The sequence below is a fragment of the Monodelphis domestica genome, chromosome 2, assembly GCF_027887165.1.
Source record: "Monodelphis domestica isolate mMonDom1 chromosome 2, mMonDom1.pri, whole genome shotgun sequence".
NCBI classification, from domain to species: Eukaryota; Metazoa; Chordata; class Mammalia; order Didelphimorphia; family Didelphidae; genus Monodelphis; species Monodelphis domestica.
Window position 1 is genome coordinate 384,251,834 of NC_077228.1, and position 13,513 is coordinate 384,265,346.

A 13,513-nucleotide genomic window follows, 5' to 3' on the forward strand; every position below is an offset into this window, starting at 1 on the left:
AGTCCTTATTCAACTAATTAAATTTGATAAAGATATCTCCAAGTACATACAGATTCAGTCAGTCAATATGGCAATGGCTAACTGAAAATAGGGTAACTGGTATGGCCCAGAGACCAGGCAAACAGCCTTCAGTCTTTCTTTCTCCAAAACTCTTCTCCAGCGAAGCAGATCTACCAGCTTCTTCTTAGAGATGACTTGTCTCAGAAAGGAAAGTAGAAACCTCTTCAAATGATTTCAAAGTTCTCTCTTTCCTCTCACCAACAAATAGCAAGGTCTCAGATGTTTGCCTCCACCAGTAACCACAGCGAGAGAGAGAGAGAGAGAGAGAGAGAGAGAGAGAGAGAGAGAGAGAGAGGAGAGAGAGAGAGAGAGAGAGAGAGAGAGAAAGAGAGAGAGAGAGAGAGAGAGAGAGAAAGAGAGAGAGAGAAAGAGAGAGAGAGAGAGAGAGAGAGAGAGAGAGAGAGAGAGAGAGAGAGAGAGAGAGAGAGAGAGAGAGAGAGAGAGAGATCTCACCAACTGTCAGAATCTTTTCCTGTGTTCCTCCTTCCAAGTTATGGTCTCATGCATAGCACTCTGCCTTGCCTACACCCTCAGAGATCTCTTTCTCAAATATCTTATGCTAATCAATACTTAATCAATATCCTAAATTCCTCACTACAACTCCATATCAGAGCATTCAAGTCTTCCCAGGTTTCTCTGAAACCATACCCTTCTACAAGTCAGATGGCACAATAACACTAATTAACATTCATATAACCATAATTTGTTCAGTGATTCCTTAAAAGATGGGTACTCCCTTTAGTTTCTGGGCAGTTAGTTGGTGAAGTCAATGGATAGATTGCCGGAGAGCAGGAAGATTCATCTTTATGAGTTCAGATCTGGCCTCAATTACTAGCTATGTGACCACGAGCAAGTCGCATACTCCTTTTTGCCTCAATTTACTCATCTGTAAAATGAACTGGAGAAGAAAATGGCAAACCACTCCAGTATCTTTGCCAAGAACACCCCAAAAGAGGTCCCAAAGCAGGACTGAAATGACCCATAATTCTTTAATAATACAGAAAGAGTTTCTGGATAAAAAAAAATATTTTTTTCTCCTTTTATTTTTTTTGTAGAACTGTAAACTTTATTCACTTTTATTTATATATTCAATAATTCCAAAGTATTTACTTTTTGTTTTGACAAAAAAAATTAAAAATAGAGGCACACTGCCCCCTCTGTAAGAGAGAAGGGGGATATGTACAGCTATGGAGAGTTACAGTTCCTCCTTTACATACAAAGAAAAATAATATTAATAAAAAATGTGATTCATTGATCAAAAACAAGGTACATATAGGTCCTTTAACAATCTCTTTGAGAGAACTCTTAACTTGGTGTCATTGGCAATAGTTTTAGGTTTCTTCTGACAGTGGGATATGTATTCATGTTAAAATTATCCGAATTAGATAGTTATCATCCATTTTGAAAAGTGACAGTCATTCTATGTTGTGTTTCAGAGACATGTTTCAGGAAGACAACAGACCTCTCTCTATTGTTATCAGGAATAGTTTAAAAAAAAGATTTCTTCTTATTCTTGAGCATAGAATCCACAACTTTTAAAACTTTTCTTTCTCTGTCCCTTACTGGATCATTTCTCATGTTATCATTTCTGTGACTTCATTATATCATTCCAGAAAGAACATGCACCTTTTTCCTGATAGCATCCAGCTATCTTTTTAGAAATGTCCACACATCTGTTTTAAGTTCTAATTATATTGTTAGCCTTTACCTTCCTTGTGCTTTATATTTCACCATCCTGAAAAGGGCCAAGTCTTCCTATTTAAGCTTAGATCCTTTCTTTTCCTCACTTTGCTAAAAATAAGCTTCCTTTAGGAACTCTTCATTCCCTTAATGGTTTGGAGTATGGAAAGATGCAACTTGATTTCTTCACCCCACTCCAGGACAAAGATCAGTCTATACTAGGATCAAAGAATCATCACTCAGTTGTTGCAGAAACACAAGCATCACAAAATCAATTCTAGCCACTGCCCAATTAATTTCTCCTTGCTTTTAAGTCATTCAAGGGAAACCAGAGGGCCTAGGTAATTGAAACTGTGGAAAACAAAACCTAGAATGAGGTGGGAGGGGAACCCCAGTGAATTGCTTGTTCATACATATTTATTTGCTTGTTATATTTCCCATTCAATTGTGAGCTCCCCAAGGGCAAGGATTGTCTTTTGCCACTTTTCATACCCCTAGAATGTAGCACAGTTCCTGGCAAAAAATCTTATTGATGTATTGACATGTAATGTGCATCAAGTCTGAGTGAATTTTCTCGAGCCCAAAAGTGAATGTGACACTGGATTCTTATGTATAATAAGTGTCCTGTCATGTGTGAGAGATTATAGTATAATCTTTATTTTATAAGAAGTTCAGTTCTAAGGTCACTGGTTTTCTCAGTAAAAAAAAATGTTTTCCTTCTTCAATACTGAGGCAGGTTAAGGATATTTTATTTTGATTAAAATTTCTGTGTGGTATAATTGGTAACTCAGAACTTGTATTGTTTCCCCTCTGGGACCTTTGTCAAGGCAAGTCAGAAAATATTAATTAATAGCATATTATATTCCAGGAACTCTGCTAAACACTGAAGATATAAGAAAAGGCAGAAATAATTTCTTTTCTTAAGAGGCTTACAATCTGATGGGGAATTGACATGCATACAATTATGTACAAAGTATATATATATATACATATATATGTATATATATATATTCTTTTTTATATTTGGTATATATATATGTGTGTATATATATATATATATATATTCCAAATAAATTGAAGGTAATCTCAGGAGGAGGGCATTGCTGTTGTGGGGAATCAGGTAGCATTTCATAAATAAACTGAGACTTGAAGGAAGCCAGAAGTTGGAGATGAGAGAGAAAGAATTTCAGCCATGGGAGAAAACCAGAGGAAAAGTGGAGAGTTGGGAAAGGAACAGTTTCCTTTAAAGAATAGGAAAGAAAGAAAAGGGAGAGGCAGAGTCAAGATGGTGGCTTAGGAGCAGCAATTGTTCAGACCTTTGAAAACCCTTCCTTACTGATCACAAACTAAATGCTCCTGGGGTACTCTAACAACAAGAAAGAGCAAAGGAACCCTCCTGCTGGACTCAATTCAAAAGGTATGCTCCCCAAAGGCTGGAATCTGAAAATACTTGGGCTTAGGGGGAAGGCAGAGGGAAGGTCCCAGGACCCTTTCCCCACCCCAACCTAGAGTACTAAGCCTCCAGCAGCAGCCTGAACCTCTGGATGAGCAAAGGCGCTGGTCTGGAGGATGCAGGGCTGTGCCAGGCTCAGAGCACTGAACACAGGCAATGAGGAAGCAGCGGGAGAGGGAGTGAAAAGCTGGCAGCCTGGACAGGGTGGCTGACACCCTCTATATTGCTCCAGCCTTCCAGGAGGTTTTGGCCTCAGGGCTCGTCCAGCCCAACCCAGCTGAACTTTATCCCATCAAAAGTCTTCAGAGCTCAGGGAAGTCCAAGTTCCAACACCCCTCCCTCACTGACTGCTGGACTTTAATCCAATCAAAAGCCTCCAGAGGACAGGGAAGCTCAAACTCCAACACTCCTCCCCCAGAGACTGCACTGAGAGATCTGACAAAACTCCAAGAGGGGAGACTGAGAGAAAGCCCCAAAACAAAATAGAAAATGAGAGGAGCAAGAGCACAGACAAATATGGGGAGCAAAGAAGGGGTAAATATGAGCAAACAACAGAAAAAGAAGAAAGAAATGACAATTGACAGCTTCTGCATAGGCAAGGAACCAAAAATAAACAATACACAGGAGGAGGCAAGTAATAAAACAGAAATCCCAGCCAATTGGATACAGGCTTTGGAAAAACTCAAAATGCAATTCAAAACACAATTAAGGGAGGCTGAAGACAATTGGGAAAAGAATTTTAAAACTAAGAAAAGTCATCTGGAAACAGAAAATAGTGTCTTGAAAGCCAAAATCAAACAGCTTGAAAATGAGGCAAAGGAGAAAAGAAGATGAAAGATGAGGCAAAGGAGATGAGACATGAGGCAAAGAAAATGAAAGATGACGTCCAAAGAAAATCAGACCAGAAGGAGAAGGATGACCAAAAAGCCAGGGATGAAATCCAGTCTTTAAGAACCAGAATACAACTAGAATTAAGTGACCTCACAAGGCAGCAGGACACTATAAAACAAAACCAAAAGAGTGAAAAAATTGAGGAAAATATGAAGCATCTCATTCACAAAACAGAGGATTTAGAAAATCGTTCTAAGAGAAAAAATTTAAGAATCATTGGTCTACCAGAAGACCATGACAAAAGAAAAAGCCTGGACCTTACATTACAGGATATAATTCAAGAAAACTGCCCCAATATTCTAGAATAAGAGGGAAAAGTGGAGACTGAAAGAATCCATAGATCACCTCCTTTACTTAATCCCCAACAGACAACACCTAGGAATGTTATAGCCAAATTCAAGAACTATCAGACCAAAGAAAAGATATTACAAGCTGCCAAGAATAAGTCATTCAGATACCACAGAACCACAGTGAGGATAATTCAGGATCTGGCTGCATCCACACTGAAGTATATGATATTCCGGAAAGCAAGGGAACTAGGTTGTGACAAGGAAATCACTTTAAAAGACTGATATATATATATATTAATTTAAGGTCACCAAGGAATTCAGCTATGTAATTCCTAAATGAAAACTCAAATCAGCTGTCAGCCTTTTATAGAGTTTAATTACAAACAGGAGGAAGAAAGGAATTAGAGAGAGAGAGAGAGAGAGAGAGAGAGAGAGAGAGAGAGAGAGAGAGAGAAGAGAGAGCAAAAGGGGAGAGAAGGGAATAGGGCTTAAATACCCCCTCTGTTTAGGCTGGGCCAAAAGGCCCAAGCCCTTAGATAGCTGGGGCAAAGAAAAGAGATCAGTCCCTATTACTCACGTGACCAAAATGGAGAAACAGTCTCAAAGGCCCCCACCTTCAGCTTCCTTCAGAGCAAGCTCCTCAGAGCACACTCCAACCACTCAGACAAGCTCCTCAACCACCACCCCTGAGTCTTCAGACCCCTCTATCTTTAAGGAAACCATCCAAGTTCCCTCCCCTCAGTTCTCACATCTACCAATCACTGTCCATCAATTTCCCTGTGCCAATGGAGGCTCTAGCTTAACCCAGGACCGCCCAGAGGTCTCTGGCTTTGCACATGTCTGTTGAAGGTCATATTTTCAAATAATTAAATCTTTGATCCTTTGCTACAGCCCTTCCTAAATCCTGTTAACCTGAGTAGGGTAGAGATTGGAATAATTAAATTTTGATCTATGCTGCAGCCCTTCCTCAATCCTGTTAGGACTGAGTAGGGTGGAGATTGATTAGTATCTCCATTGTATCAATTCTAAAATCAATCATGACTCAAAGAAATTCCTGTTCTATGCTTAAGCATAGGTCAAAGTCCTTTCCATTGTTCAGCAAAAGGTTTCTGTCCTAAAGTAATCTTAAGAAGGGAGGAGGAGGAACCTCCCATGCCAATGGGGTTCACATTCCAATAGACTATCAGTAAGAAATTTTCCAAGTATTCCAAGTTTAGCGGAGTAAGATATAATAACAACAGATCAGATCATGAAGCTTTAAATGAAAGGTCAAATAGGATCTTTTTTATTTGGTTCTAGAGGTTATAGGGAGCTGTCAGAGATAACTGAATAGAGAGTTTGTTCTTCACTTTAGTAATAAAAATATGGCAGTTGATTGGAGAATGGATTGAGGCAGGAAGACCAACCAGAAAGCTATTCCAATAGTCCAATTGTGAGATGATGATATTTTCACCAGTGTGGTAGCAGGATTAGAGGAGAGAAAGGGGCTTATATGATATTATGAAGATCGAATCTACAGGGCTTTGCAACAGATATGGAAGGGGGGGGTTAACGATGACACCTAAGTTGTAAGCCTGAGTGATGGAGATAATGGTGGTACCACCTATATATTAGCAGAGAACTTAGGAAGAGGGGAGAGTTTAAGGTCAAAGATAATGAATTCAGTTTTGGACATGTTGAAGAACAAAGGCCTAATTTTGTCTGATTCCTTTCTACTTGACCCATAGTGTCAAAATGCCTATTTGATGTCCACTAAGTATGGAATATTAATTTTATTGTATTGTTGAATGATTGGGGGTTAACATCATTGCTTTTTGTACAGCTAACTATTGACATTTCCCATTGCTGTCTACTTTACAATTACCATTTGGCATAAAATAGCACCCTGGGTAATTGGGAAAATAAAATATCTTAATTTTAAAAGATAGCTCCATGGATGTCTAGCTATTGGAACACTGATATGTTGCTGTGAGACTGGATTCTCCTAAAGAACTAATAGTTTTAGGTCTGACTGTCAAAGATAGGAAAAAATATAGTATCATTGGTGGGGACAGAGATCAGACTGATCAATCTTGAGAACCTAGTAGTTTATACTACTCTTATCTTCATATTGGTTTCCTTTACTCATGTCTATCCTATTCATCCTCTAGTTTGGGCAGCTAGCTGGGTGGCTCAGTGGATAAAATACAAGGCCTGAATTCAGGAAGACCTGAGTTCAAATACAGCCACAGGTATTTTATACCAATGTAACCCTGAGCAAGCTTAACTCTGTTTACCTCAGTTTCCTCATGTGTAAAATGAGCCAAAGAAAGAAATGACAAAGCATTCCAATATCCTTGCCCAGAAAACATCAAAATGGGTTGTGAAGAGTTGAACACAAATGAAACAACTCAAAAACAACAGATCCCATTCTGATCTTCTGTATTCAGCTGGTTAAGTGATTTTCCTAAAGTTTAGACCTGACCATGTCATCCCTCTGATCAATAAATTCTAGCTTCCTGCAACCTCCACGGTCAAATATAAAGTTCTCAGTTTTTGCATTTATGCATTTTGCATTGCATTTCGCATTTGCTCTTCATTTCTAGACCTACATGAACTGATGCAAACTGAAGTGAGCAGAACCAAGAGAACATTGTACAGTGTAACAGTAATATTATATGATGAACATGTGTATATAACAGTTATTCTTAGCAATACAGTAACCCAAAAAAAGACCTCAAGAACTCATGATGAAAAACACCATTTACTTCCACAAAAAGACCTGATGGAATCTAAATGCAAATTGATATATAATATATTTCCTTTTATTCTTCACTTTTCTTTTATTTGTTTGAATTCTATTTCACAAAATAACTAATATGGAAAGATGTTTACACTATTGCACATGTAAAATCTATCTCAGATTGCTTGCCATATCAGGGAGGGGAAAGAAGAGAAGAGGGAAGGATAAGTAGAATTTGGCTCAAGTTTTAAAAAATGAAGATTTAAAACTGTTTTTTTATGCAATTGAGAACAAAAATAAAATATATAAAAAAAGAAATACCTTAAATCATACTGGTAGTGGAGTGAGAGAGAATGTAAAAAAACTAAAAACATATTTCTTTCCCTATGGAATAAATGAAAATAAGAAGAAATCAAAAGAAATAGAATCAATCAATAAACATTTTTAATAACCAAGAGAAAAACCACAATCCTTTCCTACTTTTCTATTTTTCCTATACTTCATTCTCTTCTCTACCCTTTATGATCCAACTACACTAGCCTACTTAGTGTTGCACACACACAACACTGCCTCTCCTATCCTCATGATGCCTTTGTTATATTTCTCATGCCTAGAATGTTCACCGTCCTTGCCTTCACCTTTAAATTTTTCCCACCTTCCTTCAAGTCTCATTTCAAACCCCACTTTCTTCAGGAGGCTCTTCCTATTTTCCTCAGTTGCTAGTACTTTCCTCTCTGAGGTTACCCTTCAACTACTCTGTATGTATCTTGTGTTCATGTATTATTTGTACCTCATTTGTATCTTGTATTTACTTATGTTGTTTTCTCCATTAGAATGTGAGCTACTTGTGGACAGTGACTATTTAAATTTTTAAATATTTTATTTTTTCAATTGCATGTAAATTTTTAAAAATTAAAAAAAAATTAAGTTCCAAATTGACTCCCTTTTCTTCCAGTCACATTAAATATATTTCTATATTAATCATATTGTGAAAGGAAATAGACCAAAACAAATAATAAAAATAAAGAAAAATTTTAAAATATATGCTGTGATTTGCATTCAGACTCAATCATTTCTTTCTCTAGAGATAGATAATATTTTTCAGCATAAGAATATTGGAATTGTCTTAGATCATTATGTTGCTAAGAAGAGCTAAGTAATTTACAGTTGATCAACATATGACATTGCTGTTTCAGTGTGCAGTATTTTCCTGGTTCTGTTCTTCTAACTTTGCATAAATTGATGTTTCTTTCCAGGGTTTTTTGAAAGTATTTAATCTGTCCTTTATTATAGAACAATAGGTATTCATTTCTCACAATCCTATACGAGAACTTTTTAAGCCATTTCCTAATAAGTGGGCATCTTCTCAATTTCCAATACTATGACACCACAAAAAGAGTTGCTATAAATATCTTGTACAAATAGGTTGTCTCTCCTTTATTAAAATTCTCTTTGAGATATAGATCTAGTAGTACTATTGCTGGGTCAAAGAAAATGCACAGTTTTGTAGCCTTTTAGATATGGTTCCAAATTGCTCTCTAAAATGGTTGGATCGGATCACAATTCTATCAATGTTAGAGACTATTAAAAATGTCTTTGTATCTTCAGTGTATAGCATAGAGTGTAGAACATAATAAGTAATTAATAAATGTTCATCTAATTTTGGACTGCTTGCAAAAACTGAAGAGGGAATCTGACAAAGTAGTGTCCATGTCTCAAATTATGGTCATCAATAATTTCTAGTATGAAGGAGAGAATTTCTCTGAATTTTCCCTCTATGTGGAAGGTTGCTGAAATGACTGGTGGTCATCGAGAAAAGAAGTCATGGAGGACCTCAGAATCTACAAAGTGGGGTATGATTTGCTATATGAAAAGAAGCTATGATTCACTTGCCTGTAGTTGAAGAATATCAGACTTGCTATTACCAGTTGCTACAGAAAGAAGTTTTTAGAGCAGAGGTCAGAGAAGATGCAAAGAAGAAAAATGCTTTCAACTATTCCAACCTCTCATTGTGAGTCATTAATAAAAATATTAGACAAGGTAAAGCACAGTTTTTGGAGGGCACTCCATTAGAAACCTCCCTCTGCTAAAGATATCAAAAGTTTCATTCTTTTTTACTACCACGGCTTTGCTTAGAATGTTCTTCGTGTCTGGAATTGCACCCCTACCACCACCACCACTCTCTCCTCTCCAACCAGCTAAATATTTCCCATCCCTCCCATACCACACTATTTACTAAAAATAAGTTAAGTCTAGAGTTACTGCAAAAATCAATTGTACAAAAATCAGTTGAATAAGTGATTGACAACTTTTTAATGTCAGAATGAGTAGTGTAGTAATGCCAATTTATGTTGCCCAGACAGGATCACAATGTGCTTAGTATGGGGTACCACTTTTTATCAAGTCATTGACAAATTAGAAAAAGTTCAGAGAAAGGCAAGCAGGATATCTTAGTGATTTCAGTATTCTTCATGAGAAAATAGGGAACTACCACTAAAGAGAGCAACACTTGTAAATGTACATTAATACACATGTGATAGAGACATGAGAGAAAGGTTTTGCAGGACTTGTGGACCAAGATACAAGAGTCCGGGTTCCAACAGAATGCCCCGGGTTGGTAGCAGTTTGAGCTGACGGGGGGGGGGGGGGGGGGGGGGGAAGGGGCTTTTGGTCTCTGAGTCTCTGACTGGGACACTCTCCCTGGAGGTTTGAACCTAGCTGAAAGATCTTTTGTGAGGTTGACTTGGTCTCTGTTTCTCCGGCTCTGAGCAGTTGAAGTTAACATTGAAAAGAAAAACTTGGCTTTTAGACTTTGTCTCTGACTGGAAGACACTTTTTTTCCTTGGAGGTTTTGAAGCTGGCTGAAAGACTTTTTGTGAGGCTGATTTGATTTTTGGGAGACCAGCCAGACTGAATTTGTGAAGAAGAAGAAAGAAGATTTTGAAAGGGCTGCTGTTCTCCATCTTCCTGTCTCAGAGTCACACTTGTGACTCCCCAAACCCTCAATTTTATCTCATTTAGATTAGGGAAATTCCTCATCCCTTTTACCTCAGTTTCCCATCCTGTTATCCCAATAAACCCCTTGACTGAGAAAGCAACTAGAGCAGTGGTTCTCAACCTTTCTAATGCCATGACCCCACAATACAGTTCCTCATATTGCGGTGACCCCAAGCCAAAAAATTATTTTGGTGGCTACTTCAAAACTGTAATTTTGCTACAGTTATGATTTGGAATGTAAATACCTGATGTGCATTATGTATTCTCATTGCTACAAATCAAACATAATTTAAACATAGTGATTAATCACAAAAAACAATATTTAATTATATGTTGAGAAATATTAATCCAGCAGGAGGCAGCCTGAACGCTGGGGCGGGAGGTAAGTCCTGCATGGGGAGGGGGTCCACAGATGCTGCTTTCTTCTTCCTGTTGTCTCCCTCCATCTTGAGTTGAGGCTTCACTTTGCTGGGGTCACTTGGCTCCGTTATCTGCTCCAGGAGTTATCCGCTCCAGGATTCGTTCTTAACCCCTCCAGAGCCAGCGCCCAGGTGCTCTCTCTGGGTCTCTGTTTGAGTCCAGTCTCCAGGCAACAGGGTAAATCCATCACTCCTCATAGGGAGAGGGCTGCTGATAGGTGGCTATTATTAGTACAATGTGCGGGCAGCAGGGTTTCCGTTCTTTCCGAGATCTTGTTGTAAAGTAGTGGGATTTCTCAGCGGCTAAAGCCATCAGAAATATGTATTTTCTGATGGCTTTAGGCGACCCCTGTGTTTTGGTCATTCAACCCCCGCTGGGGTCGTGACCCACAGGTTGAGAACCGCTGAACTAGAGTATCTTTATAGTTCACTCAGGAAGGAAGAAAGGTGTCAAAGGCTTCAAGAATAACTGGGTGGAAAGGGTTGGTAAAGGGAGGGAGGGAGAGAGGAAGGAGGTAGGAAATAAGTTGATCAATCAGCAATCAGTAGGGATCAGTAGGTAAACCCCAGAATAAACCCCAGGGCATTCCTTTATAAGTAGTCCCTTGTATACCAGCATCCCTGTACCTCAGCACTTCTCTGTTCTACCTCCATTATCAAAGCTGCCTCAGGTTCCTGTAGGCAGCCCTCTCTAGTCAAAGTCAGGGAACAACAGTTATTGTAAAGAAACAGGTTCCCCTCAGTTTACCTTTATATTTCAACAAGTAATAGTTTCTCTCAGTTTACATCTTTATTACACACATTAATTAATGAATACAATAATGTGAAGGTATATGCATGTGTATATATATATATATATACACATATATATATATATACATACATACACACACACTTTTATATCCATTAAAACAAATTATTCTCATCTGCTCCTTCTGCCAGGAGAAGTCTTTACATACCTGAGGTAGACAATCCCTAACCCACTGACAGCTTTGAGGTCTGTTGGTTATCCTTAACCTCATTTTAGGCCATCTCTGAAGATTACTTACTGGGGCATGGCTATGGTACAAGCTATAGCTTCTTGGAGCCACAGGTGAGTGATAAATGGCAGGTGGACACCAAAGGAAAAAGCATCCTTAAAAAGGACTCTGTAAGCACTCATACTGGAAGTGATAGTCTTCCCAGTGCTTAGATCTCGATTAGATGTCAAAGAAGCCAAGGTCTTCCACTGCATCTCAACTCATCTCCAATCATCTTGACTTTTGTCTTATCATTTTGGACTTTTGATGATTCTGGAAGAGTAAGGTTGATGACTTTGTGCTACTCTGCCTCACTTATATCAAATTTATGTGTGAGTCAAACAACATCACTTGGTAATGTGATTTTGGTCCTCTTTGAGTATGAAGGACAACAACCAATTAAGATACATGCAGGTGTGTATTCTCTTTGTATATGTATGCTATTTTATTTCTATATGTATATGTATGCATGTAGATGTAATTATATCATCTATTATATGTAATCATTACATATATGCATATTTATCTTTTTAAAAAATGAGTTTGATTCTCTCTTCACTGCTCTGTGTCTGGATATGTTTATTAAAATCAGAATAAGAATTTTTAAAAAGCAGAGAAAAATTGGCTATACTTTCCAGACACTGAGCTTATTGTATCAGCCATGATAATAAAGTCCATTAATGCAACATCATTGTGAGCCATTGAGACTGGAGTCAACAAACTTGAAGGCACTTTCTGAGTGTGCTTAGGAACCACATCATTATCTATGAACCACTCTAGCTCTTCTAGATTGAAGAGAAACTTCCCAGGTCTAAAAGAACTGTAGAGTTCTTCCCATCTAAAGACCAGCTGATTTTCAGTACCTCTATTGGGTCAGTATTGATATTAACCTCTAACCTAGAAATTGAAAATTTATGTCCAGGAGCAATGGCTCCAGTCCATAAGGAGAAATAACAGCCTTGTACAACATGTATGCTTGGAAAAGATGATTTCTAGGCAGCAAATCTCCACCGGAGTGATTCTAAACTGGAAAGACTTGTTTCTGGGTTTCTCTGCTATTTTATGATTTAGCTTGACAGATTCACAGGCACCCCACCCAGCAGGTGCTCAGCTGAGGATGCTTATTGAATTTTCTTTCCTTAGGATTAAATGAGGAGTGAGAAGCACATCACTGTAGATGAAAAGTGTGTCTTGGCTATCTGGAATTTCTTAGCAAGCTATGACAGTTTCAAGTTATCACCTTTTGAGAGTATTCCTTGTGGAAATGGGGGCAGGGGATTCTTTTTTCAGTTGGCTATTAGGGATCCCTACAATACTGGGCTCTTTTATATCAGAGCAACAAGTTTAATGCTGTTCTTTCTTGGGGTATCTCTTTTTTTAAAAAATATGGTTAATCTGCTTTCATTGTGTATTTCAAACTGCTTGTTTGCAAAGTCAGTTGTTGTCATTCAGATATTTCTGACTTTCCATGGCCTCATTTGGGGTTTTCTTGGCAAAAATACTGTAGTGTTTTGCCATTTCCTTCTTCAGCCCGTTCTATAGAAGAGGAAACTGAGGCAAGCAGGGTTAAGTGACTTGTTTAGGGTCACACAGCTGGTAAGTATTTAACACAAGATTTGAACTTCAACAGATTATTCTTCCTCACTCCAGGCCTGGCATTCTTTCCACTGTGCCACCTAGATTTATTGTTTTAGTCAAGAACTATATCTTAGTCATTTTGCTTCCCTGTTTCCTTAACATTCCCTACACAGCAACACATAGATATTTCCCCCATGGTTTTACATGAACCCAGGAAAAAAGGTTTTCATAAAGGTTATCATTGTCATTTCTTTTGTATCATCGCTAAAAATAATTTCAATTTTGATGGCTCCCACCATGTAACTCTTGGTGACATTCCTCAGTAGCACTTGCCATGGCTATGCCCTAAGCAGCTTCAAAAGTAAGAGTACCTAACAGGGTGTTGTGGACATTGATTCAAGCCA